General features: G+C 53.5%; 1 long non-coding RNA gene across 1 annotated transcript; it reads right to left on the bottom strand.

Annotated features, from left to right (window-relative positions):
* Nucleotides 1–21,584: 21,584 nt before the first annotated feature.
* Nucleotides 21,585–22,419, bottom strand: LOC144248179 (uncharacterized). The gene is made up of 3 exons (XR_013341558.1): nucleotides 22,349–22,419; nucleotides 21,747–22,016; nucleotides 21,585–21,685 (listed from the first exon to the last, which is right to left on the bottom strand). It is a non-coding gene; the product is annotated as an uncharacterized LOC144248179 (long non-coding RNA).

Genomic DNA, 22,419 nt, shown 5'->3' on the forward strand with positions numbered 1-22,419 from the left:
TCTGTTTAGGGGGCCCTGTGTGGGGATTTTTTCCAGCTTTTTGAAGCAGCTGAATGGGAAGGACATAATGCCAAATCTCTCTTTTCCCCTTCCTCCCTGGTTTCCAGCATCCAGCAGCACAAAAGTATTGACCCGCTCAAGTTAATTCAATTTTAGGTGCTGTGGGTTTTATTATTCAAGCTTTTCCCTCATTTATAGCCTCAGGGTTTTCAAAACTCTCAGTTAAGGGCAACAGAGCTTTTCTAAAGGATTCTTCATTTCTCCTTCCCAGAAATCCTGATTCAGGTGTTGGAAGGAGATGATCTTTACGGCCCCTTCCAACCCAAATCATGCTGTGGTTCTGTGTGGAAAGAAAACACGGCTTACATGGGGAGAAAATCCTTCAGCTCTTGCAAGGAGTTTGTTCTTCCCTGGCAAACATTTCCCAGAGGTTGGATTTGGGAAGGGGGAGAAGCTATTAATGTGTGTGGCTTAGCTCAAACTTTCCCTCCTCCCTTCCTTTCTTTCAAAAGATGATATTGCTATTTGTTATATGCAAACTCTGTTGAGAATATTGAATTTGGTACATTAAATACCAGAGATGAAGGTCTTAGTGGCTTTTAATGAAGAGGATAAATTCTCCCAACTACATTTCCCTGTGTATCATCCCCAGTCCCCTTTTCCCAAGCCTTTCCCTTCATTTACAAACTTCCAAAGCTGCCAATAAATTTGTTAATCTCGGTGAAATGCTGTTCCTACTGCAAATATTAGGAAAGATCAACTAATCCCAGTCCCGGGCTGGGAGAGGGCCCGGTGGGAGACTCAGGGTGTGCAGCGTGCAGATCCAAACTGGATCTCTGGGATCCCAGTGGGGAGAAACTTCCCGTGGCTATTTGGGAAATGTTAATCCCATGGAAAGGCTCCCAAGGCAGCCGAGCCCAGCAGGCAGAAGGAAAATGAAGCAGGGATGGCAGCGAGGAGCTGGAGAGCCTGTCCATGTGGCTCAGCTGGGAATACCCAGGATTGGTGGGGTTGGAACAGCTCTGGCAGCTCCATCCCTTGGGCTCTGAGCACCCAAAGCTCCCATCCAGCCCTGACCCCTAAAAACCCACAGATCCCAATCCCATCCCCACAGATCCCAGCCCCATGCCAGAAATCCCAATCCCATCCCACAGATCCCAGCCCCATCCCAGACATCCCAATCCCATGCCAGAAATCCCAATCCCATCCCACAGATCCCAGCCAGCACTCCTGATTCCCAATCCCAGTGTAACTTCACATGGCAAAGTCATTGGCGGGGGCATTTTTTGGGAAGGAAATGGTGAAGGATCAACAGAAAGCTCGAACACAAAGATTTCTGAGGCACTGGCCCAGGTTTCCCAGAGAAGCTGTTCAAAGCCAGGCTAAAAAAGGATGAAAAAGAGTGGAAAATCAGGTGGACCCTGGAATTTCCTCGAAATAGTCAAGATGAAACCAGGAAATGAGCAGCTCTGCTCCCCATAATGAAGCTCTCCATGAAATGATGGTCATTGTCCATGTGTTGCACGAGGGCCTGGACACGAACCGATATGGAGCTGGGAATGAGGGTGGGCTGGGGGACCTCTCCAAGTCCTTTCAGGCTGTTTTTTGGGCAGAAACTTTGGGAATGCGATTGCAGAGCATCAGGGGAGGTGGCCGGACACATCCTTTCCCTCTAGCTATTTCCCTTCTGCGTTTGCCCATGCCAAAATCCATGCCCAAAAAGCTGCAGGGCAACCAGGAAAGGCAGCGAGCAAGTAGCTGCTGGCAGGTTTGCCCGTTCTGACCCATTCCAGTGGTCACTGTGCCCTCCCAGCCCGCTCAAAGCAGGTGCCCGCGCTCCGTAACGCTGCCGCTGCGCAGTGCCCGCTGCACTCATGCCACCGGCAGCCTTGGCAAAGCAGCAGGGCACTCCGAGGGGGAAGGGCCTGGCCCCCGGCCCCCTTTGCGCTGCTTCCCTCTCCTTGCCCTCGCTGTGTGCCCTGGCAGAGGGACGGGAGCGGGGCAGCAGCTGGCACGGCCCGCTCCTCTGATTCCTCTGATTGCGGCTTCGGCAGCTGCGGAGCCCCGGTGCCAAGTTCTCCTGGCAGTGCCCCGTGGGTGTCGCTGCCGTCTCCTCCGGCAGGGAAAGCTGCTCGGTGTCACCGGGTGGCAGGGAGAGGGCGGGAGGGAAAACTCCTGTCAAGTTTTAGGGAAGTGGGCTCTGAGTCAGGGCTCACCCAAACTGGCAGCAGCACACAGCAGCTGGGGTGGCTCCAGTGCCCCGGCTGGGCCAGGGTTTGCAGCAAGTCGGGCTACTGGAGGTGTCCCTGGAGGAGCAGGATGGCATTTAGGGTCACTTAAACCCAAATCAGTCAGGGATTCTGCACTTCCATCCAGCCGTTCCGTTGTGTTTGGAGCCTACATTCCCAACGGTCACTTGGGAAGCGAATCCCAGTGCCTCGGGAGGCTTTTAGGAATTCCCAAGGATTTGGTTTAATCAGTGATCTGCTGTAATTTAATATATTTGCAGTGCTCTCTTCTTTAATATTTAATGAGTGATGATTAGGTTTGTGTATCAGAGCTGAAATCTGCAAGTTAGGTGGCAATTAATGTTTGAAGTGCTCCGTAACTCCAGATATAATGATCCTATTTGCCAAGTAATTATGGAATGTATGTGCCTAATAAACAGTAACACTCGCTCCCGTGCTCACCTGAGGGGCTGCCCATGGGAAAACACAGGTACAGAAGCACAGGTAGAGGAGAAGGAGGCCGGGCCTTCCTCCCAGCCACTGCATCCTCCTCCCCTGGGCCTCAGCTCTGCCAGCAGGGCGTTGGGCTGGGGCAGCGCAGCGTTTGAACCCTCAGGAAAGGAGGATTTCACTGGATTTAAGGCAGAGGGTGGAAGGGCTCCCGGGGAAGCTGTGGCTGCCCCTGGATCCCAGGCCAGGCTGGCCAGGGTTCGGAGCCTGGATGGCACCGGATGAGCTTTGGGGTGCCCCTCCGAGCCATGCATGGGTGCTGCCATGCATGCACAGTGTCCCAAGGAGGGTCCCTACGATGGCCAGCAGTAAGAGACCTCTGGCTTCCCTCCCAGCTCTCCTGCCCTCAGCAGAGGCAGTTTCTTGGCAGGAAGGGGATGATGTAACCCAGCAGGGTCTGCGCTCCCTCTTTTCCATTACCCCGACTTCCTCCCTGCTAATTCCAGCCTGGCCTCGCTGCTTAATTAGCAAAAAGAACCATTACATAACACAAGCAGCCAGGCCAAAGAAAACAGCCCCACAAGGGCCGGGTGCCACCCAGCCCAGGAAAATCGGGAGTCGAATTCCACTCCCGGAATTCTTTACAATATTCCTCCTTGCCAAAGCCAGGCAAATATTCCACTTGCTCCAGCTCTGCTCGCAGAGCTCGGACTGCTCTGCAAACGCCAGTTCACAGTGGCTCTTTCAACAAGCACAGAGCTGCACATTTCACATCAATAAATATTCCAGGGGGATTTTATTCTTCCAAAATACCCCAAAAATGAGGCTGAACAAGGCATTTCCTCCCAGGCCGTGGAGTTTAGGAGCAGTTGAGCTCCTGCTAAACACAACCAAGTTAATTTGTTATTGCTTTAATTTAATTCCCACCTGTTATTGAGATGGGGAAATGAACAATGAAATATTTTATTTCTGTTTGCTGGGATTTATCCTTTGGAATATGATTACAAAACACTGTGCACTGTTCCCTGTGAGTGCCTGGTGTCTCCAGCCACGCCACTCTGTATGTATCCTGAGTTTCAGTAGGGAGCAGAGCTTCCATCCCAATGGATCATCCCATCTTTAAGAACTTCAGTTAAAGACTGAAAGGCAGGACATGGATTTCAGAACTGGCACCACGTCCTGGTTTTCTTCTCTGGAAAAGCAGGAACAACGTTTGCCTGCACCACAGGAAGCTCCTGAGGGCTGACTCTGACTATCCACCAAGGAAACCACTGGATTAGTTTATTTTGGAGAGGCAGAGCTCTTACAGCATTTATTTGGTCAGAGTTGCAGCTTCCAGCCTCCTCTGGGTGTAAAAACAGGGCTAGATCTGTGGGCTGGCCAGCCCCAGCAGAAATTCCACCTGTCCCAGGCCCGACCACTCCTTTGGCTCCAGGAAGGCCAAAGTGCTGCTGCCTTTGCAGTTGGCACAGGAGTGTTTTCCCTGCATCTCCATCCTCCGGGTAGGTATTCATCCCAAAATAAAACTCCTGGATGCAGCTCCAGGCAGGAACTGCCAGCATGAATCATGCCGGGCAAACGTCATCCCAGCCATGGGAACAAGGCTATGTGGGAATTCAGGATACAGCAAACAACTGCAGCACAGAGCTCGGCTGGCTGCAGGGAAGCTGCCCTGGCCTTTGGTGAGGGTGGCAGTGCCGGTGCCACCCTGCCTGCACCCGTCTCCGGGTGGGATTGCCAACTGCGGGCAGAGGGCAGCTGGGCTGGCAGGGACCTTAAGGAACTTCTCGCTCCATCCCTGCCATCAGAGGAGCACCTTTCCACCATCCCAGCCTGGCCTTGAACAGTTCCAGGAGTGGGGCAGCCACAGTTCCTCTGGCAGCCGCAGCTCCTCAGGGCAACAGGAGAGATGCAGGAATGGCTTCCCCCTCCGTGGCTCTGTGGGAACATGTGGCACAGCAGCATCTTGGAAGGCTTTATTTGGGGAAGAGCTGTTTCGCTCTGGAAAGTTGATCCAACCTCCACAGACACCCTTGGGAGCAAATAGAGACAAAGCAGGAGACACTTGACAGAGGAGCAGCTTGTGGCTTATGGAATCAGCCAAGCCAGCAGCACGGAGCCAGCTCCAAACACAGGGAATGTGCTCCAGTGGATCCGTGTCCAACGCGCGCCGCAAATCCCCCCAGGGCGAGGGTCACAACTCCAGGTGCTCCACAGCCACCGAGGCAGGAGCTGCCACCTCCCCCTGACCAAACCCTTTTGAGCACCTCAGGAAAGCAGCACAGAAAACCACAGCAGATCCCGAGGCAGGTTCAGCTCCAGCCTGCAACATCTGAGAGCAGCCCCAGCTCTCCCCTTCCCCCTTCCCGAGTTTTTCACCTACTTGGCTGTGTCCCAGAAAGAGCCTGCACACAAGTGAGAGACCCTGGAGCTCGAAGCCTCTCTAAAGCTGGCAGCGGCGCTAAGATTAGAGAGCGAGAAGTGTGAGGGAGCTGAAAGCCTGTGAATCCTGCTAAGGATAGAAAGGCACGAGTAGGAGGCAGCCAGAGCCCATCCCAAGCAATTCCGAAGTTGAGCGTTGAAGTTGGATGGGATTTAGGGATAGGCAAGGTAGTGCCTGGCAGGCAGGGACGTGCTGCTTCCCAAAATAGAGCCCGGAGCTCACCCTGCCGCAGGCCGTGCTCACCTCCCGGGAAGTGCCAGGGCAGCAGAGGTGCCTCCTTGGGAAGTGCCAGGGCAGCAGAGGTGCTTCCTGGGAAGTGCCAGGGCAGCAGAGGTGCCTCCTTGGGAAGTGCCAGGGCAGCAGAGGTGCCTCCTCGGGAAGTGCCAGGGCAGCAGAGGTGCCTCCTTGGGAAGTGCCAGGGCAGCAGAGGTGCTTCCCGGGAAGTGCCAGGGCAGCAGAGGTGCCTCCTCGGGAAGTGCCAGGGCAGCAGAGGTGCCTCCTCGGGAAGTGCCAGGGCAGCAGAGGTGCCTCCTCGGGAAGTGCCAGGGCAGCAGAGATGCTTCCTGGGAAGTGCCAGGGCAGCAGAGGTGCCTCCTGGGAAGTGCCAGGGCAGCAGAGATGCCTCCTCGGGAAGTGCCAGGGCAGCAGAGATGCTTCCCGGAAGTGCCAGGGCAGCAGAGATGCTTCCTGGGAAGTGCCAGGGCAGCAGAGGTGCCTCCTGGGAAGTGCCAGGGCAGCAGAGGTGCTTCCCGGAAGTGCCAGGGCAGCAGAGGTGCCTCCCGGGAAGTGCCAGGGCAGCAGAGATGCCTCCTCGGGAAGTGCCAGGGCAGCAGAGGTGCCTCCTGGGAAGTGCCAGGGCAGCAGAGGTGCCTCCTGGGAAGTGCCAGGGCAGCAGAGGTGCTTCCCGGGAAGTGCCAGGGCAGCAGAGATGCCTCCTGGGAAGTGCCAGGGCAGCAGAGGTGCCTCCTCGGGAAGTGCCAGGGCAGCAGAGGTGCTTCCCGGGAAGTGCCAGGGCAGCAGAGGTGCCTCCTCGGGAAGTGCCAGGGCAGCAGAGGTGCCTCCTGGGAAGTGCCAGGGCAGCAGAGGTGCCTCCCGGGAAGTGCCAGGGCAGCAGAGGTGCCTCCCGGGAAGTGCCAGGGCAGCAGAGGTGCTTCCCGGGAAGTGCCAGGGCAGCAGAGATGCCTCCCGGGAAGTGCCAGGGCAGCAGAGGTGCCTCCTGGGAAGTGCCAGGGCAGCAGAGGTGCCTCCTTGGGAAGTGCCAGGGCAGCAGAGGTGCCTCCTGGGAAGTGCCAGGGCAGCAGAGGTGCCTGCCTGCCATGCTCCCATGCTCCTGTCTCCATGTCCTGGGCCAGGACTGTGGGCATGCTGCTGGCCTCTCGCTGCCTGGCACCCCAAATCCAGCTGAAATACGGCGCTGCCAGTCCTCCAAGCTGCTTCCATGGCCACCATGCCTTTGGAGAATCACGGGACCCCAGAACGCTTTGGGTGGGAAGGGACCTTAAGGAGCCTTTCATTCCACGGGCAGCGACACCTTCCAGGATCCCAGGCTGCCCCGAGCCCCGCCCAGCCTGGCCCAGAACATTCCAGGGATGGAGAGGGATGGGATACATTTGTACCTGTATCCCCAGGAAATGTCAGATATCCCAAATCCCACAGATCCCACAAACCCATAAAGAGCTACTGTAACAACCCCAAATTACTGCATCAGGCAGGAACAAAGAAAATTATAAGATCTAAATTGTGGAAAAAAAATCTAATTTCCAGTTGTACCAGAGCACCTTGGACCTGGAAGTATTTTGAATATAAATTCCCAAGCTTGGAATAAGGTTAGATAAACCATTCCAATGGAAGCCCCTGTGTAGTTAATGGAAAACAAAACAAGGGAAGCCCCTAGGAACAGTTGGATGTCAGGTTTTTGGAATATCTGAGGGCACAAGACTCGGGAAGGGCTGACAGGGAATCTGAGCTCCGCTCCCACCGAACTCAGCCAGGGTTTTACTTCACTGGAGCAGAGTTAGGTTAATGCTGAATGTTTGGAAAACACCATTCCCACTTGCCAGGCTGACTCCTCAGAGATCTCCCCATCATTAGTTTAATTCAGCCATCAGTGCTTGCAACGGCAGCCCAGGGATTCGGCTGCTCCACGGAGTCAATTGCTGCCTTTGGAAATGGGCTCTGCTTCGTTCTCTGCCATGTAAAGCTTGTTCTGTGAACCTTGCTCTGACTCACGGAAACCCCACTTGGCAGTCCTGCAGGAAGGATGGCATTTGGGATGGCAAAAATCCCAAATCCACTGTCCCAGGCTGCTCCAAGCGCTGTCCAGCCCGGCCTGGGGCACTGCCAGGGATCCAGGGGGCAGCCAGAGCTGCTCTGGGCACCCTGTGCCAGGGCCAGCTTGGATGGGCCTGGAGCAACCTGCTCTGGTGGGGAGTTCCTGCTTGGAACGAGATGGCCTTTAAGGCCCCTCCATCCCACAGCATTTGGGATTCTCTGCAGGAAGCTCCCACAGGGGCAGCCAAGAGCCTGCCTTTCCCATTTCCCATTCCCTGTTTCCCATTCCCCATTCCCCGTTTCCCATTCCCTGTTTCCATTCCTCATTCCCCGTTTCCCCTTTCCCATTTCCCACTTGGGCCCCCCAAATCCTTCCCCGGTGTTATTGTTTGCAAAACGTTGGATAAAATATAAATGATGCTTTCAATTTAAACCAAACCTCACACTGTTCCCAGCTTTAATAACAGTTTTGACAGATGAGATTTCCATCATCTGTTTTTGTCTTTGTCAAGGCTCCTCCAATAAATGCTCTAAACTAACAGATGTGACTATAAAGGCTGAGGCATCAGGAGCTGAGCTTTGTCAAGTGCTACCAGAGATAAATTAATTCCTAGTTGAAGCTTCCACTGAGCACTGGAACATCCCTTTCTCCTGGCTCTGGTGCCTGACCTTGTGCAGGTTTCACAGCCAGAAACAGATCCTGGGAAATCACGACAGGTACAATTCAATTGTATCGGTGACTGGGGCACCAAATGGGGCACCCAGTTTAGCCAGGGAACAAACTGGGAGCCAGAAACCTATTGGAAATCTGATATCCAATAAAAGGGAACCTGGTGGAGTTCACAGCACTTCTAAAATACAGGTGAATTATCTGAGTGCAAAAGCAGGTTTTTGGTGAGACTTTGAGATCTTGCAGCCTGATTTCCTTCCTAACATTCCTGCTCATTCCTGCCCTGTGATCTCTTTATTCCCTTCCCTCACCAACCCCACAGGCACCCCCACATCAGTTCAGGGCCGTTTGGGTGCTCAAGCGTGGGTTTTTTACCAGGAATTAGAATTTCCAGTGGGAGGAGGAATGTACATCCATTGTTTCACCCGTGTCTCCGGATTTTACTCTAATACACAAAATAATAAATAAGACATAATTGGGTCTGGCCTCCTGACTCCCACTCTTGCAAAAGCATGAATAAATGAATTAATCACAGCCACCAGGGTGAGGAGAGCGAAATCCACGGGGGGGGAAAAAGGGCGGACGGAATAAAGTCCCGATGTCAGAAGAATTCCGCAATAAAGTTATTTCCGAGCATTGGTTTGATGAGTGAAAACTTCAGTAAACCCTTGGAAGAGACGCTCCTGGCAGAGCGCGCCTGTCGGAGGCAGCCCAGGTGGAGCAAGGAGGGATTTCCAGGCAGGACCCCGGAGCGAGCGGAGGGAATTCCCAACCGTGGGGGGTGGGATTCCCAACAGGCACTCAGATTCAGTGTCAGCACTCCCCTGGAGCAGCTCCTGGTGCCTGCAGCTCTCATCCCTCACCGCCGCCCCGGCTCCGACCATCTCTCCAAACTCCGAGCGCCGTTGATTAAATTCCTCCTTCTACGGAGCCATAAATGCCGTAATCTCGATCCCGAGAAGGGCTCTAAAGCTATCCCACAGGATCCTTGTGGTTGGAACTGATGGAACATTAGTGTCAGGGAAGACTATTATTTGAGTCTCAATATAATTAATAAAGCTTTTCTCTCCCCCCCAGGAACGCGCTAAATCTCTGAGTCTTGTTTGCGTTCGGCACAAGATTTCCCTACCTTGCGCGGAAAAGAGGAATACGGAAAAAAAAGATGAAAAAGCCTTTAAATATTTAACAGTCGAAACCCGACATAAATTGGAGATTTGAATAAAAAAATCAGCCCAAGTATATTTGTATGAAACTGGTGAACAGAAGGAATACACATGCTCCGAGGAATAGATTTTATGCCAAACATCAATCAATCCCGGCTCCGAAGCCTATTTATAATACTGTGGGGGTTCTGGACGGTTGCACTTCACACTGGGAGGACCAATCCATGACATTATCTGGTGAACAATTGAAGGCTTTTACAAATAATTAAAACTCTGCTTGGAAATGGGGATCTTGCCGCAGCTTTTGTGGCCACGCACCGGCTCGTGGCGATGGCAGAGTGTAAATAACGAGTAGTTAATGTCGGATTTGCTGCCGGGGCTTTCTTCCTGGTTATTGATCTTTGGGGCACAAGTATGGCTTTACTTCCAGCTTTCCCTTCCCTCTCCCCTCGCCTCCGTGCAGGACAGCGGGGTTAGATGGGATTTTGGGAGGAAATCCCTCGCTGGAAATCCCACAGGGAGCCCAGAGAAGCTGTGGATCCCCGGCAGTGCCCAAGGCCAGCTTGGATGGAGTTTGGAGCACCCTGGGGGAGCGGAAGGTGGCACCCGCTGCTCCCGGTGCAGGAGGCGCTGCCGGTGCTCTCTGCGGAGCGCTGGGTGCTGGGTGGCTGCGTGCGGCGGAGCAGCAGGGGGAGCTCAGACATCCCATTTGGCTCTCTCCAAATGTCATTCCTTAAGACCTTCTGAGCAATTAAACCAAATTTAGCAGGAATCAATCATACAGACACGAGGGTGGGAAATAATGAAGATGGATGTTGTTTAAAGCCTTCCAAGAGTTCCTGCCGGAGCTAGATATCATCCTGAGTAGGATTAGATTATCCAAGTGACCTTAGAGGTGTTTCAAGTGTCCTCCCAAGCCCCACCGGTCCCTTTCCCCCTGCTCTGGTCCTTCTTTTCCAAGGTAAGTCCTTCCCTGGAGCACTGCTGGCATGCCCGGGATGCATGGAGGCAGAGTGGAATCCCTGCCAGAGCAGGAGGAACACTCTGTTCTCCCAGCTCTCTTTCTACAAGCAAAATAAATCTTTGCTTTGAGACCGAAAATCCTGCTCTAAATCCCTCTTCCCAGGTGTGGGGCCAATGTATTTCATTTCCCCTAAAGTTCCCACTGGGATCCACCGGGCTCTGTCCCTCTTCCCAGGAAACAGGTGGGTTTCAAACCTTCTGAAGACACCAAAGTGCTTCTTTGCAAAGTGACTTGCAAAGCAAAAATATGAAAAAAAAAAAAAAAGAGATTTTTTTTTTTTCCCCTATTCCCCAGGGATTTTTGAGCATATGAAGCACAAAAATAATCACAGAAATGACGCAAAGGAAGAAAAAACCCAAGGATTTAGTCGGAGTCAGCAATCCAAAGGCAGCTCCCTGCTGCTGCTGCTTCACCCCCGCGACACAGACTGGATTTAAGGGACTCTTCTGCTGAGCAGCGGCCAAAGCCGAGACCTTCAATCCCCAGGAGCTGCTGGAAGCTGGGCTGAAAACCTGGGGATGAGCGAAGATGACTCCGCCGCGGAAGAGCAATGCTTCTTTTTAATTAGTTACGATACAGAGAGGGAATGACACGTGCAGCAGCACCTTCCTGTGCTCCGAGTGTGTGGATCACACCGTGCCCTGCTCTTCCTGGCCCCTTCTGGAGGAGCTTGGAGCCTCCCAACCCGGAGCAGCCCCCTCGCTGCTCTTGGATACACACAGCCTTGAAAGCCAACACGTGTCTTCCAGATAAACCGGCTAGGTCTGGAATCGTGGGATGTCTGTGTCATCTCCAGCTGTTTCCCTCCTCTGCTGGAGCCTAAAGAAGTAAATATTGAAAGAAAAGCCCCGGGCTGTCCTAAAGCAATCCAGACCCGCTTCTCCCACCTCTGGGAAGACACGTGGAGCATCGTGTAAATCCCCTGGCACCTCGCTGATCTCCTCCCCAAGGCCTGAAATCGGGTTTTGCTCCAGAAATCGCAATTCTCAGCAGGAAGTCTTTAAATGAGTTAAAAAAAGCGCCCCTGGGAGCAGCAAGCAGGACTCGAGTCGGGCTTTGTGACCCAGGCCTGAGCTCAGGATCTGCTGGTGTTTGTGTTTTCCTCCTCCCTCGCTCCTGCCTGTAACCAGGGTGTGCTGGGAGTGCCTGTGCTGGCCGGGATGGGGAGGAAAAGCAGGGCTCGGTGGCCAACCCCCATTTTGGAGAGCGTTTCCCCGCACAGTTCCAGGACATTTTGACATGGGATTTCACTGAGCTTTTGGCTTCAGGTGCACGCTGCACGTTTCCCCCCGGGATTTGGCTGTTTTGTGTTGAGCTGAAACAAAAGTGGCAGAAAATCAGCTGAGCTTCTGAGCTCTCACTGCTGTGGTGGGAAAGGAGGAAACTGGCTTTTCCTTGGAAGGAATGCTGCTGCTCTTCCCTAATTTCTCTAATGACATTTGATATTATGGTGATGAGTGCCTTGGAAAATACATATGATAATCATTATAATCAAGCACATGTGTCTGGAGAGTGTAATAGGTACATTCTATAAATTAGAAAATAAACATGTGTTAAGGAACGACTTTTAATATTAATTTCCATTTTTAGAAAGCTAGGCCCCAGATGCAGCTGGGGATTAAGCAGCCAAAATGGGATTTTCTAGAATCCTGGTATCCCAGAACGGCTTGGGCTGGGAGAGACCTTAAAGCCATCTCATGCCACTGCCTGCCATGGGCAGGGACACCTCCCACCCACTGCAGGGTGGTCCAAGCCCGGCCTCGGACACTGCCAGGGAGGGGAGACATGCCTCAATCCCAAATCCAAATCCACAGCCCAGCTGATGCTCGTTTGATGACTCAGGATGCAAAACATTCCAGTTCCTCAGCCACCTAAACACTGTGAGCAAGGGAAGTATTCCCTGGGTCTGGAATCACTCCAGATCCCTCTGGCACCAGCCCACGCTGCCCTGAAGCTCCAAGCACTCCTCCACAGAGGGATTCAGGCTTGCAAAGGGAAAGGGGTGCCCGAGGAGTGCCAGGCTGGGCAGGGCTGGAAGCAGCCTGCTCTGGTGGAAGGTTGCCCCGCAGAGGCGCCCGCTCCCTTCCAGGCTGCCCCATCCCACAATTCTGAGATCCCGGGCTTTGGAATCAGAGCAGCAACGCTGGAAGGTGCAGAGTGACTCCTGAGAAGCACAACTAACACAGCAGCCAGGCCCTGGGCTTATTCGGCCTCCTGAACCAGGGAATGGAAGCGTTCCCAAAATCCCAGCCCTTGACTGGAGTGCCTCTCCCGTGGAAGCCCTGGAGCCTCTCCCACTGCACAGCCTATTGATTTTAGGAGTCATCAATGGATATTGTGTGTCTATACCATTACCAGGACAAGCAGGAGGTGCACAGAGTCATTTGCCTGCCGAAGCCAGTTGTCCCATGCTGTGCCCTATGGGAAGCCACTGATTCCTACACTTGGAGCAGGGACAATGCAACTTAATCAGAGTGACAGGAAACAGGCAGCAATTACAGTGTGCAGCTACATCTGCTGGGTTCCACTTCACTGAAGGAAGAGTTATCTCAATTTTAATGTACAGCCCTTTTTCATGTTTCATTTAACCTCTGCTGTATTATTAACCACATCAAAATATAACGACGGTCGTTAGGAAAAAACTGAAAACCGAGAACATTTGGGAAAATTTGGACTCTTCCCCTGTTATCTGTAATTTAACGGTCTCGGTTTTACTTCCGTGCCCCATTCCACAGTCTCATTTAATAGATAGGTTTGTTTGTTTTAAATACCAAGTACAGCCCCAATCCTGCTTCCTTCCAAACTCCACAGCAAAACAATTCCCGATGCACCGGAAGCAAGATGTGACCTGCTGATACTCCTTCTCCTTAATTGCCACAGTGGAATGAAGCCTCCTCTCCTTGATATGCTAACCTTGAAAGAGTCTCATTGTTAGGGTTTCCCTGGAAAAGTAATCACTGGGAATTCTTCAGAATCTGAGTGAAACTGGGAGAAGGGGAACAAACCCTGGGCTGGACCAGGTTTCCCTGCGCCTCCTGGGAGCAGGGCTGCGCTCCCACCTTGCACCGGGGAGCTCAGGGATGGAAGGCATACCCCAGCACCGTCCTCATTTCACCACCAGGGACAAAGCATCACTTGGGAGTCGCTGGCATGGCAACAGGGCCAAAACTCCTGGCTGCAGGCTTTGGGGCAGAGAAGGTTCTGGAATCCTAGAATGAATTCTGGAACGGTTCGGGTTGGAAGGGATTTTAAGGATCATTCCTTTCCACCTTTCACTATGCCAGGCTGCTCCAGGCTGGCCTTGGATCACTCAGCAGGAATGAGGTGCAGGAAGCACCGTGCCCGGAGCGGATCACAGGGATGACTTTCCTGCATTTCCCACATGGAGCACATGCAGGAACAGCTCGGCTGCAGGTGAGATGGTGCTGCTGCATGGCTGGGAATGTTCTCCCTTGTTTTAGACCCAGTCCCTGCCAGGATCCGTCCTGCTCCCAGTGCATTTTCTCAAGTGCCAATCTAAAATGCCCTTATCTGAGTGGACTCCCCCCTTCCCTGGAAGTGTCGCAGGCCAGCTTGGACAGGGCTGAGAGCTGCCTGGGATAATGGAAGGGCGTGGAATGGGATGGGATTAAAATCCCTTCCAACCCAAACCATTCCACGAATCCATAACAAACCAATACGATCCCTGTAAGCTGTAACCTAAATAAAACATATACAACAACTCCTGAGCGTGGAGAACAATGAAGAACCCACCCGGAGGGGGTAATCAGCATCTGAGGAGTCTTTAATCTAACAAGGACATCTTCAGTGAAGTTGCAGAAAAAAAGGTGCTGTGCAATTGCCAAACAGCTCCCCGTACTGCGAGGATTCCTCTGAAGCACCGAGTGCTAATTGGAAGGAAGTTGGAAAGCTTTCTGGCAGGATCCTGTAATAAGCTTCATTAGGCCGGGGGCCGGCGCTGCGCTGCATATTAATAAAAGGCAGGGGAGAGAGCCAGTGGCTGGGGAAACTGGGGAGCTTTGGCTGGGATACTGGGAAGGAATTCTTCCCTGGGAGGGTGGGCAGGCCCGGCACAGGGTGCCCAGAGAAGCTGTGGCATCCCTGGCAGTGTCCAAGGCCAGCCTGGACGGGGCTTGGAGCAACCTGGGGTAGTGGGAGGTGGCCCTGGGTGGAAGGAGGTGATCTTTAAGTCCCCCCCAACCCAAGCCAGTGTGGGATTCTATGGAGTGTCTTGCCTGGTTGTATAGGAAACTCTGCTCTGGTGCTGCCCCATCCCCAAGTGCTTACAAAAGGTACAGGTGAGTGAGCGTGTGCCAAAAAAGCACTGAGGGAAACTGAGAAAGGAGCAGCTCAGCTGGAGGTGCTATGATGAAAGCAAAAATGGACATGAGAAATCCCATGTCCCGTAGGATTTTGGGAGTGCAGGGCCTAAAGAGATCGGTGGTTAGGGCTCAAAGACCTGTGAGCGGTGCTTGGAACGGGAGCTCAACGGAGCACAACTAAAAGACTCTTCCTGTTGAGCAAGCCCATGGATTAGATATGAATTATCCTGTTTACATTTCATTTAGTTTGATTTTCTCTCTATTTCCTATTTTCTAAATTAGATAACCCTTGCTTGATTTAAGGTAATTCGCCTTTACTGACTATTACTTAAGGCTAAGCATTTGCAAAGCCATTCCGGGAGAGGAGGAAAATTAAACCATGGAAATTTAGGGTTTAGAGAACAAAAGGAACGCAGGCATGGAAGGGAAGTGATGATGAATGGGGAGCTGGCAACGCCTCAGCCCCAAGAGCTGCTTTTGACCGATGCCACGAGCTTTTCCAGACACTCTGGAGCTTCCTTTGTGCATCCTGTGCTTAAAAATTTGATGAGCCGAGCTCCTCGTGTATTTACCACTAGTACAGCAACGGGGACCCATAAGCAGGAAAATGGAGTTGGATCGTCCCCCCTTTTTCTTTGGGAGAGATTATGGGCTCCGATAATTTAACCGCCTGCTTTTATTTCCACGTTATATTGCAGTTGCATCTGGAAATCGGGAAATTCAGTTTGGAAACCAAAAAGGGGGAGGAGGGAAGAGAGGAGGGAAGTGGGGAAAAACACAAGACGTGGGCAGCAAAGCCTCTCTCTGACACTGCACCCTGAAAACCTCTCCCAGATGAATGTGGGATCTCTTTAGGAGCTGCTAATCTATGCAAAGCAAATTGTTTTGGATTTGCCCAGCCCATCCCTGCCCACCCTGTCATTTGTAACTGCTGCCTGTGGTGACAGAAACTCTTCATCAAGCGCCGGGCTACACACACACACCTCAAACTCATTAGAAGCAGCGAGGGTCGTGAGGATACGACACCAACAAAGCACCTCAGTGGCCTGACCACGTGTGTTTTTCCACGGGACGACCCTCCCCGTGGGTTACTGTGCCTTGCACCGTGCCTCTGCCATGGCAGAACGGGTTGGATCCTTGGGCTGGCCCCACTGGCTGGGCACTGCCTGCTGGGAGGTGCCCTGCTCTGTGCCCAGCACCCCTGTGCTGCCCGAGCTCCCTCCTGTTGGAAATCAGGATGTTCCGCCCCGCACACAGACAAATCCTGCTCAATCCAAATGTCTCTGAGAACAATTTTCGCCTGGAGAATGTTCCTTCATTCCCATCTGTGCAGATCACAGTTTGAAATGCTGCCTGCACTTTCCAAACCCTTGCTTCACCAGAAAAAAATAGCCAGAGCAAACTATAAAAAAAATAGAAACAAGGAAAAATCCCAACCTATGAAGTGAATACGGAATAAAAAACGAGGGAAGGAAGTGCTGAAGCAATCAGTGCTCCTCCATTTGTTTTGCTGACAGACCCAGTGAGCTGTCCCAGTTCCCAAACTGGGGTTTACATGACATGCACACATGCACGGCCCTTGCTAGTGCTCCCTGGCATACCTCGGGAATGCCACTGAGTCCTCCAGTGGAATCCTGTAGCAATGGCTTTCCCAAATCAATCTCGGCGCTGCCTTATATTAATGAACTGTCACAGTTCCCATTGTTTTCCCAGGGCCTTGCAGCTGCATTCCTTCGCAGGTGCTTGGCAGATCCAAGCGAGGCTGGTTTGGGGTTTCGGGAGGGGACCAAGTCCCTCCCTCCAGCGGGTTGCTGGGGAGTTATCCATGCTGGATAACTGCCCCCCCGCCTCACTCCTCTCCCCCCGCAGCCCTCACCTTCCCCGTGCTTCCTGCTGATGCAATTACATCCTCAGGATCCCAGAAGGGCTGGGCTGGAAGGACCTTCGAGCTGCTCTCGCTGCGGCCCGGCTGCTCTGTGCAGGCCGGAGCCCACGGCGGGCACTCCTGCCCATCTGCAGCCCCGCACGCAGAGGCTTTTTCAGGCGGTGACTGAAGCGGAACCAGCCCGAGTGGCCGGAGATGCCAGCTGGAGGCAGCTTAGCTGGGCACGGACTGCAGTTAAGCTCGGGAATGTCGGATGTTTCCCTGAAGCCTCCGATCAGAACCTGGAAAAGCGCATCCTGCACCTTCCCCAGTGCGGCCACGCAGCAGGCGGTGACAGGCGTGGGGCCGTGTCCCTGTCGGGTGGGGACAGACAGGGGGACAGCGCCGTGCCAGCTGAGTGTTCTCATAGACGATTTCATTTAACTCAGTGCCACATCCACGTGTTCCCTGGGACACCCCAGCAATGGGGACTCCCCTCCCACGCAGAAATTCCTCCCGTGTTCGGCCTGGCACAGCCTAAAGCCATTACTTTGAAAAGGAATTTGTTTCCCTCCAAAACATTAAAACCAGTTTGCCATGCAAATTAGCTCAAGTGCTCATGTTTGTTCCAACTAATCAACTTCACCCAGACCTGGAAATGACATAATTGTGTGGCCAGTTCACAGGATTTAAATCCAACCTCAATCTCTTCACTAAGCACAAATACTCGTATTTTTCTGTAAAGTTAGATTATGTCCTAGGCTGCTCCCAGGAAAACAAAGGTTGGAATTTCTGTGGTTTAATACAAGGAGATTAATATGGAAGTGAAACCAATCTACTGTTAGAAAAATAAGCAGAATCAAAATCCATTTAACTGAAACCTGCAGCTCTTTATATTGCAATAATAATACACTTAGAGGAGCAGCTTCCCTAAAAACTGGCCTTGTCACCGATAGCCCTTTATTCTTCCCTCCGTGTTCCTTGTCAAGGAGCTAATTCAGGCAGCTAATTGGGACAATAACTAATCCAGCCACGTATTCCCCCAATTATTTCCTTCTTCATCCCTCTCCTATTCTTATTCCCGTGTATTTTTTACAGCAGCTTTTAATTCAATTATAAGGACGGGACTCAGCCCGAGGGTCCCTCGCCACCAACGGGTCCGGGCTCAATAACAAACAGCAATAACAGAAATAAGATGTGAAACCACATAGAAAAGGATTTATAACAACAACAACAACAACAACACATTTTTGCCGGCACTAGAGAGCCTTCAAAGAACACTCAATAATGTAAAGAATACCGTACGGGGGAATAACTGTGAAATCTCAAAACTCTCCCAGAGGGTCACTCCAAATGATATTCCCAGAGAAGTTGGGATGGCCCAGCCCTGGAAGTGTTCAAGGCTGGGCTGGAAGAGGCTTGGAGCAAGGGATTTGCAGGATCCCCACCCGGCCTTGGGCACCTGGAACCTTCCACCAGCCCAGGTTACTCTGAGCCCCGTCCCGGCATTTTTCCAGATTTCCAAAATAGGAACAATTCCTGCTGAAACCTTGGTAAGAGATTGCCTGATTGTATTTTCTGTATTCCTGTCATCACAACCCATGGATTTCCATAATGACCTACATATGCCCATTACAAAAATTGAAAATACGTGGGAAATCTCTTTGCATCCCCTGCACCTCCTGGCCTTTTCCCAAATCCACTGTTTTCTCCCTAATGGACTGCTGTATTCCATATCCATTAGTACAACCGAAAATGATGACATTTCACTTTAATTGAAATCAAACATCCTCTTTCATTAGGGAATTAGAAAACAAACCAAATTTTAATCGGAATTCAGGCAAATACTGAAGAATATTTCCCCACCTCCGGAAGTACCTTTCCATGGAAATCTGCAGTATTGCTGAGGCAATGAATGAAACATATTCTTTGCAAAGCTGTGCTGGAATCAACGAGTTTACATTCCCCTCAAAGCCAAACTAGCCTCATGTTGACACCATAACAAGGAAGCACAAAGGGAGAAACTGCATGGAAATTACAAGGTTTTTCTTGCTCCCTTTGCCCACTTATTTATTTTTGGGAAGTGGAGAAACAAACACTTTGGTGATGGGGGATTTATCCTATAAAATTTAATAAGTCCAGCTATGTTCCACTTCTGTTTTCTCACAAAACCCAGTGTGGCGGCTCTGGATCTTATGGATTCTTTCATGGCATCGCCTACTGCAGGCCCATAACGTTAACAGACTAATTTTCACAATCACCAGGCACTCAGGGAATGGTTTGGGATTTTTAGGATTGTCCAGTTCCATCCCCCTTGACCACTTGTCCGTGCCTTATCCTGTCCAGCCTTGGGTATTTCCAGGGAAGGGAGTCCTATAAAATTACTCGAGTCTGCTTCCTGTGAATGCTGAGGTGGCCAAAGGCTCCCCTGCTCAGCCAATTGTCCACGTGGGATTCCTGTGGCAGGCTGAAAGCAGGACATACGGGGCCAGTACGAAATCCAGAGATTAAAGCTGGGAAATGAATAATACCAGGGCTGGGGTGGCAGTTGGGTGAGTCCTTTCCTACTTAATTTCCAAATACAACCTCACAGCCCATCACCATCAACCAAATCCGTCCGTAATTTGAAGCAGCATCCCTGGAAGTGTTCAAAGCTGGGCTGGATGGGGCTTGGACCATCCTGATCCAGTGACAGACCCTTGCAAGCCAAACCATTCCATGATTTTCTATCATTCCCCCCTTTCCTCATTCCTTCTTTTAGTTTCATTTCCACCACTTTGCTCATGCACCAGCCCCACTGCGGGCTCAGCACCTCCCCAAAAAAAAAAAAAAAAACCCAAAAAAATAAAAACCAAACAAAACTGAAAAAGGAATAATTGAAACCTACCTCTTTCCTGGGCGCGATCCCGGCTGGGGCGCTGGAAAGCCTCCCAGAGTTCGCTGATGCTGAGGCAGGGCCTGCAGGCCTCGCGGCGCCTCAGCAGCGTGGCCAGGCCGAGGGCGAAGGAGGGAAACTGCGCCGGGCCTCAGGGGAGGTCGCTGGGCCCGAGCCCCGAGGAGCCGGCCCCTCTGGGCGGAGCGGGTGAGCTCCCTCACGGAGGAGTGCTGGGAATCCCCTCATGGCTGCATGGGGTGAGCTCCCTCCGGGCGGGATGGCGGAATCTCCCTCAGGGCGGGATGGCGCGAGCTCCCTCAGGGCCGGATGGCGCGAGCTCCCTCAGGGCGGGAGTGGCGCGAGCTCCCTCAGGGCCGGATGGCGCGAGCTCCCTCAGGGCGGGAGTGGCGCGAGCTCCCTCAGGGCGGGAGTGGCGCGAGCTCCCTCACGATGGAGTGGCGCGAGCCCGCTAACGGCCGAATGGCGCGAGCCGCTAACGGCCACTCGCGAGCCCCCTCAGGGCGGGAGTGGCGCGAGCTCCCTCAGGGCCGGATGGCGCGAGCTCCCTCACGATGGGATGGCCGAGCTTCCTCAGGGCGGGATGGCCGAGCTCCCTCAGGGCCGGATGGCGCGAGCTCCCTCACGATGGGATGGCCGAGCTTCCTCAGGATGGGATGGCCGAGCTCCCTCAGGGCGGGATGGCCGAGCTCCCTCAGGGCGGGATGGCGCGAGCTCCCTCACGATGGGATGGCCGAGCTCCCTCACGATGGGATGGCCGAGCTCCCTCAGGGCGGGATGGCCGAGCTCCCTCAGGGCCGGATGGCGCGAGCTCCCTCAGGGCGGGAGTGGCGCGAGCTCCCTCACGATGGAGTGGCGCGAGCCCCCTCAGGGCGGGAGTGGCGCGAGCCCCCTCAGGGCGGGAGTGGCGCGAGCTCCCTCACGATGGAGTGGCGCGAGCCCGCTAACGGCCGAATGGCGCGAGCCGCTAACGGCCACTCGCGAGCCCCCTCAGGGCAGCCTGGCGCGAGCTCCCTCAGGAACAGAGGCACGAGCTCCCTCATGGTGCCAGCCCCTTCATGGGGATGAGCTGTGAGCTCCCTCATGGTGCCAGCCCCTTCATGGGGATGAGCTGTGAGCTCCCTCATGGTGCCAGCCCCTTCATGGGGATGAGCTGTGAGCTCCCTCATGGTGCCAGCCCCTTCATGGGGATGAGCTGTGAGCTCCCTCATGGTGCCAGCCCCTTCATGGTGCCTGTCCCTTCATGGTGCCAGCCCCTTCATGGGGATGAGCTGTGAGCTCCCTCATGGTGCCAGCCCCTTCATGGTGCCTGTCCCTTCATGGTGCCAGCCCCTTCATGGGGATGAGGTGTGAGCTCCCTCATGGTGCCAGCCCCTCATGGGGATGAGCTGTGAGCTCCCTCATGGTGCCTGTCCCTTCATGGTGCCTGCCCCTTCATGGGGATGAGCTGTGAGCTCCCTCAGACCCCCCACAGGATCGGCTGAGGACCAGGAGCACGAGAAGCCCTTGGAGGATCTATGGGAGCTGAAACCCCCTCACGGGAGTCTGTTCATGGCAGAGGGTCACGAAACCCATATGGAGCCTGCAGGACCTGAAGAAGACCTCAGGTAACTGCTGAGGTGGCTGTAACAAGTTGTCTGATGATGGTTTGAGGGCAAGTGAAATCCTTCACAGTGTTTGCAGAGTGCTGAAAGCCCTCATGGTTCTGCTGAGGGGTCTGAAACCTCTCACGGGTTTGCTGAGGGGTCTGAGACCTCTCAGGGGTTTGCTGAGGGGTCTGAGACCTCTCACGGGTTTGCTGAGGGGTCTGAGACCTCTAAGGGGTTTGCTGAGGGGTCTGAGACCTCTCACGGGTTTGCTGAGGGGTCTGAGACCTCTCACGGGTTTGCTGAGGGGTCTGAGACCTCTCAGGGGTTTGCTGAGGGGTCTGAGACCTCTCACGGGTTTGCTGAGGGGTCTGAGACCTCTAAGGGGTTTGCTGAGGGGTCTGAGACCTCTCACGGGTTTGCTGAGGGGTCTGAGACCTCTCACGGGTTTGCTGAGCGGTCTGAGACCTCTCATGGATTTGCTGAAGGGTCTGAAACCCTTTGAGCGTGGTCTAAAGGGCCTGAAAGCCCTCATGGTGTTTGCTTGAGGGCTCTGAAGCCCTTCACGGGTCTGCTGAGGAGGCTGGAAGCCATCCTAGGTCATGCAGAGGGTGCTGGAGCCCCTCATGGGTGTGCTGAGGGTGCTGAGAGCCCTCCCAGGTGTGCTGGTGGTGCTGGAGCTTTTCGTGGGTGTGCTGAGGGTGCTGGAACCTCTCATGGGTGTGCTGGTGGTGCTGGAGCTTTTCATGGGTGTGCTGAGAGTGCTGGAACCTCTCATGGGTGTGCTGAGGGTGCTGGGAGCTTTTTGTGGGTGTGCTGGGGGTGCTGGAACCTCTCATGGGTGTGCTGAGGGTGCTGGAGCTTTTAATGGGTGTGCTGGGGGTGCTGGAACCTCTCATGGGTGTGCTGGTGGTGCTGGAGCTTTTCGTGGGTGTGCTGGGGGTGCTGGAACCTCTCATGGGTGTGCTGGGGGTGCTGGAACTTCTCATGGGTGTGCTGAGGGTGCTGGAACCTCTCATGGGTGTGCTGAGGGTGCTGAAACCTCTCATGGGTGTGCTGGGGGTGCTGGAACTTCTCATGGGTGTGCTGAGGGTGCTGGAACCTCTCATGGGTGTGCTGAGGGTGCTGGGAGCTTTTTGTGGGTGTGCTGGGGGTGCTGGAGGTTTTCGTGGGTGTGCTGGGGGTGCTGGAGGTTTTCATGGGTGTGCTGAGGGTGCTGGAGCCTCTCATGGATGTGCTGGGGGTGCTGGAACCTCTCATGGGTGTGCTGAGGGTGCTGAAACCTCTCATGGGTGTGCTGGTGGTGCTGGAACCTCTCATGGGTGTGCTGAGGGTGCTGAAACCTCTCATGGGTGTACTGGGGGTGCTGGAACCTCTCATGGGTGTGCTGAGGGTGCTGGGAGCTTTTCATGGGTGTGCTGGGGGTGCTGGAACCTCCATTGTTTTTCTGAGGGTGCTGGAGCTTTTCATGGATGTGCTGAGAGCCCTCCTGGACGTGCTGGGGT

This window comes from Lonchura striata, chromosome Z (genome assembly GCF_046129695.1).
Source record: "Lonchura striata isolate bLonStr1 chromosome Z, bLonStr1.mat, whole genome shotgun sequence".
Lineage (NCBI taxonomy): Eukaryota > Metazoa > Chordata > Aves > Passeriformes > Estrildidae > Lonchura > Lonchura striata.